The following is a 6,323-nucleotide window of genomic DNA, read 5'->3' on the forward strand; positions in this document are numbered from 1 at the left end:
AATTCAATGTAGATAAACTTCCTATTTTCATGTTGCCCTATTTTACTTGGCCACTGGCCGAGAAATCAGCACTTCAGGTGCTAAATGCCACTTTACTTGTTTTTCACAAACATGTATCCAGTATAGTAGTTTGTAGAAGTGTGTTTGCAAAAGCAAACTGTGATAAAAAAAAAAAAAAAAAAGACAAATCCTTTAAGAAGGCCTCTGGCTTTGAGCTAGAGCTTCACAGAGATGTCTACATTTTTAAGAGAAGTTACCAATTGGGCTCCATGGTAAAAGCTGGCGAGGAAGGAAAAAAAGGGGAGAAGAAGCCCTCCCCTTCTCAGGTGTTGTCCTTGAAGGGTTAACTTACCCAGAACAGTAAAAAAAAAAAAAAAAAAAAAAAGTTACTTTTATGTGAACTTCTGCAGATTGTGAACTTCTGAGCCCCTCCCCTTACATGCTGGGTATAAAATTCTGAAGCTGGGGCTAAGGTTGTGGCTCAGCGGTAGAGCACTTACCTAGTACGGGCAGAGCCCTGGGTTCGATTCTCAGCACCACATTAAAAAAATTAATAGATAAACGTACTGTGTCCAACTACAACAAAAATAAATAAATATTTTTTAAAAAGAGATACACTTGAAAAAAATAAAATAAAATTCTGAAACTACCTGAACTCAGGGTTCAGGGATTAATTGATTACAGCAAAAGCAGTACCCTCTGAACTTGGCTGCAGCCAAATAAAACTGTTTCCTGCTGTCTTTGGTGCCTTGCCTCTTCTGTCCCTCCAATAGGCAGATCACTAAATCTCTGTGGATTGATTGTGATCTTCTTTGATTAGGAATATGAAACTGCTTTGTAAACAGAGCACAAGTATAAGGCATTCTTATAACTCTCAGTAACTTGAGTCATCTGTTGATAATTTCACCATTCCAGGGAGATGGCAGATCTTAATTTTATTTTTTGGGGGGGGGGTACTGGGGATTGAACTCAGGGGCATTCAACCACTGAGCCACATCCCCAGCCCTATTTTGTATTTTATTTAGAGATAGGGTCTCACTGAGTTGCTTAGTGCCTCTCTTGTTGAGGCTGGCTTTGAACTCATGATCCTCCTGCCTCAGCCTCCCCTGCCACTGGGATTACAGGTATGCACCACTGTACCTGGCCTTCTCTCTCTCTCTCTCTCTCTCTCTCTCTATATATATATATATATATATATATATATATATATTTTTTTTTTTTTTTTTTTTTTTTTTTTTTTTTGGTGGTTCTTGGGATTGAACCAGGGCCTTGTGCATGTGAGGCAAGCACTCTACCAACTGAACTATATCCCCAGCCCCTCCCTGAATTTTAACTCAGCCTAAATAATTGAGGCTCAGGAGCAGAGAGACTGGTTGGAGATTTTGACAGAAATGACAGACAGCCTTTGCCCAAGACTGAACCCTAAGCCACACCCCAGCCCTTTTTTATTTTTTATTTTGACAAGGGTCTTACTAAATTGCTAAGGCTGACTTCAAACTTTCAATTCCCCTACCTCAGTCTCCTGAGCCACTGGGATTACAGGTGTGCACCAGGAGCTTTACTCCTCCTGTTTGTAACCTGCTCTGTTTAACCACAGTGAGGCAAGAGACTAGCTGGTGGCTCACACTGGAAGAAAAGTCACACATGGCCTCAGTATTCTGGATCTGAGCAACCTGTAGGGAGAAGCTGATAGCTGGACTTCCTGAGTAGTTGCTGGGAGCAGCTTTATTTTATTTATTTTTCTATTTATAGATGGATATAATACCTTTCTTTCATTTATATATGGTGCTGAGGATTAAACCCATTGCCTCACACATGCTAGGCAAGCGCTCTACCACTGAGCTACAACCCCAGCCCCTGGGAGCGGCTTCTTAAGAGAACACTGGGAATTTCCTAAGCACTTGAGCTGGTGTAATTGGAGTGATGCACCAAGAAATAGGCATTGGTGTAGTAGGGGACAGATGAGGCAGGACACCAAATAGGAAAGAGGAAGCAGGTTTATTTGGCTGCAGCCTGGTTCAGGGGGTATAGCTTTCACTGTAATCAGTTAATCTCCCTGAACCCCGAGTTCAGGCAGTTTCAGAACTTTATACCTAGTGTGTAGGGGAAGGGGCTCAGAAGTTTACAGTCTGCAGAAGGTCACACAAAAACAGCTTTTTCTTTCACTGTTCTGGGCAAGTTAACCCTTCAAGGACAGTGTCTGAGAAGGGGGAGAACTTCTCTTCTTTCTTCCCTCACACTGCCAGCTATTACCATGGAGCCCAATTAGAAATGTCTTCTCTAATCTCTGAAATGTAAACATCTCTGTGAAGTTCCAACTCAAGGCTGAAGCCTTGTTAAAGGATCTTTTTTTTTTTTTTAATCACATTTTGCATTTGCAAACACACTTCCACAAACTATTTTATACATTCATATATATTTGTTTGTGTGTGTGTGTGTGTGTGTGTGTGTGTGTGTGTATATATATATATATATATATATATATATATATATATATACACGAATTCACTCAAAATTTACCCCTTGTGGGTTTAGTATCCATGGGGGCAAGACATGAACATTTTTTTTTTTTTTTGGTACTGAGGATTGAACCCAGAGGTGCTCAACCACTGAGCCATATCCCCAGCCCTTTTTTAAAATTTTATTTAGAGATAGGGTTTGTGAAAAACTGGTAAAGAGGCATTCAGGGGCTGGGGATGTGGCTCAAGCAGTAGCACACTCGCCTGGCATGCGTGCGGCCCGGGTTCGATCCTCAGCACCACATACAAACAAAGATGTTGTGTCCGCCGAAAACTAAAAATAAATATTAAAAAAAATTCTCTCTCTTTAAAAAAAAAAAAAAAAGAGGCATTCAGCACCTGGAGTGCTGATCTCTTCTAGGCTGGTGGCCAAGTAAGATAGAACAACAGGAAATAGGAATTTTAACTACATTGAACTCTTTTGTAGAGACTCTTTTGCTAATGGTGCTAAGATCAATTATGGTGAAGATTTATGGAGAAGTTTAATTAAGAGTTTCTGTGGATGCCCCTATATTTGGACTACTTTTTTTTTGGGGGGGGTACTAGGGATTGAACTCAGGGGCACTCAACCACTGAGCCACATCTCTAGCCCTGTTTTGTATTTTATTTAGAGATAGGGTCTCAATTGCTTAGAGCCTCAGTTTTGCTGAGGCTGGCTTTGAACTTATGATCCTATTGTATCAGCCTCCCAAACTGCTGGGATTATGGGTGTGTGCCATGGCAAACTGGGACTACTAAAAGTTACCCTACCAGGCAGAAGTAGCCTCTATGCTGATCAGAGGAAGGGGGTGACTAGAACTTTAGCTTTGCTATTCAGTGTCTCAGCATCTAAAGATCCAATTTTTACCTCCATCAAGTTTGCAGGTAGGTGCTAATATTTGTTTTTCCTGAAATCTCTCCCTCCCCGGGTCTCCTGTACCTCTGTAGCTGACTGTGCCTACAGTCAAGTACATGAATTTTGGCAGAGGTTTTTCCTTAGCAGGCATGTTCAGGCATGCAGGAACTGGTTAAACTTGCTTCTGAGTCCTGACTCCACTCCTTTGGCTTTAGGCAAGGGAGATGGAGAAAACTGGATATAGCCAAAGAGATTTGTCAAGTTTAGGAAGTTCCTGGAGAGGTGACTACTCTGAGAAAGTAGAAGGTCCCTCAGGATTCCCTGAACTCCCCCTAAACTACCTCTTCACAGATCCCAGAACAGGTCTCTGTCTGTAGCTCTTCCCTGTTGTTTCTTGTTTGTTTTGTTTTGTTTGGCATTAGGGAATTAAACCCAGAGCCTCACATATGTTAGGTAAGTGCTCTATTCTGAGCTATATCACCAGCCCTTTTTTTAATTTTTGTTTTGAGACAGGGACTCACAAATTGCCCAGGCTGGTCTTGTACTTGCAATCCTTCTGCCTCAGCCTCCTGAGCATCTGGGACGTGCACCACTGCACCTGGGTTCCCTTGTTTTGTGTTAAAGTAAGTGTCATCATGTTTTGGGGGATTTTTTTTTTTTTTTTTTTTTTGAGGAGGGTCATGGGCTGGGGATATATAGCTCAGTGGTAGAGCACTGCCCTAGCTTGTGTGATGCCCTGAGTTCAATTTCTGGGACTACAAAAACAAACACACAAATGAGATGGAGGTTTACTATGCTGGACTAGTCTCATATTCCTAGCCCAGCATAGTGGTCCTCTTGCCTCAGCCTCTGTAGTAGCTGGAACACATACCAACACACCAGATTAGTGTTGTTTTTATTTCTCTTGCAGTGTTGGAAATTGAACCCAGGGCCTTAATCATTCTAGGGAGGTAATCTACCACTGAGCTACATCCCCAACCCTTTTTATTTTATTTTGAGACAGAGTCCCACTAAGCTACTCACACTGACCCCAAACTTATGATCCTCTTGCCTCAGCCTTCCGAGTGGCTGGGATCACAGGTAATGCCATAGTGCCTAACTCCCAGTGTCACTTTTGATGCTCCAGAGAATTGCCCCTTAGAGAAGTCTTCCCTGCGTCATCCACCCATCACCATTATGGTGATGTCCTCCTGGAGGGCACGTACACACACACACACACACACACAGAGGACTCAGGAGCCATTTTACAGGGATTCACTCAAAATTCTCCCCTTGCTGTGCTGCATACTTCAAGGCCAAATTATCGTACATAAACAGTATTGTTTGAAATTCAGCAATAGTCAGCAGGTTATGGTGACACACCCTTGTAATCCGAGCAACTGAGGAGGCTGAAGCAAGAGAATCACAAGTTCCAGGCAAGTGTGAGCAATTTAGTAAGACCCTGTCTCAAAATAAAAAATAAAAAGGGCTTGAGATATGGCTCAGTGGCACAATATCCCTGGGTTAAATCCCCAGTAGCTCAAAAACAAAACAAAATTATATTCATTATATTATAATTTATATTAAAATAAAGTGATAGTAGGTGTACATCCTTCTACCCCTCCAGGTCTACTCTTTGCCCTGTTCAGTACCTATTTGTTCTTTCAATAGGCTTTCTTATCTCTTGCCTTCTGTAAGTTAATCCAATGGAGACCAGAAGACATGAGGAGAGAGACATCAGGATTATTATGGTTTAGATATAGGGTGTCCCCCCAAAGCTCATGTGTTAGACAATGTAAGAATTTTCAGAGGTAAAATGACTGGGTTATGAGAGCCTTAACCTAATCAGTTCATTAATCCACTAATATGGACTAACTGCAGGGTAACTGTAGGCAGGTAGGCTGTGGCTGGAGGAGATAAGTCATGGGGCATGGCTTTGGGGTTTATATTTTGTCTATGGTAAGTAGAGCTCTCTCTCTCTCTGCTTCCTGATTCCCACATCTGGATGCTGACACAGGAGCATTTTATCGACAATTTAGTGAGGCCTAAGCTGCTTTTCTCCTCCACGCACTTCCACCATTATGTTGTATCTCATCTTGTGCCCAGAGCAATGGAGTTGGCCATGTATGAACTGAGTTCTCTGAAACCATGAACCCCAAATAAACTTCTTCTCTATATTGTTTTTGTCAAATCTTTTTGGTTATCATAATGAAAAAGTTGACTAAAACTAGATCAATTATTCTACTTTATGCACCCTTCTTTCCTAAAAGCAGGATCTATGGAGGATCCTGTCAAGTGACCCTTTCCATTTGCTCTCTGCTCTCTCTTGTCCTCTCATCCTCAGCACTCCTCTTCATTGTCACTGCACCATATCTTGCTGCCATTCCTTTATTAAACTCACATCAATTATCCATAAGTTTCTTACTGGACCTGATAGATAGACACATACTATATCACCAAGATCTACAGATCTCCACCTAACCTAGCTTTGTTACTTGTTTGTGGACCTTTTTGCAAGATACCCAACTTCTCTGAGCATTGGTTTCCTTATACATAAAATATTGTAGGAAAAGGAGGGAGGCTCTAAGATCACTTTTAGCATCTTTGGTTGTAAAGCAATAATAAGATGATAATGCTACAGCCAGGTGCTGTGGTTCATGCCTGTAATCCCAGCAGCTCAGGAGGCTGAGGCAGGAGGATGGAGTGTTCAAAGCCAGCCTCAGCAACCTTGAGGCACTAAGCAACTCAGTGAGACCCTGTGTCTAAATAAAATACAAAATAGGGCTGAGGATATGGCTCAGTGGTTGAGTGCCCCTGAGTTCAATCCCTAGTACCAAAAAAAAAAAAAAAAAAAAGATTATAATGCAAACTTTTATAGAATATAATCAGGAGAGGGACTGGTATATAGCCTAGTGATAAAGTGCTTCCCTAGCATAGTTAAGGCCCTGGGTTTGATTTCTGACATAGGAAAAAAAATTCTTTTTTAACCA

This window comes from Spermophilus citellus, assembly GCF_964194105.1.
Source record: "Spermophilus citellus genome assembly, chromosome: 2".
NCBI lineage: Eukaryota > Metazoa > Chordata > Mammalia > Rodentia > Sciuridae > Spermophilus > Spermophilus citellus.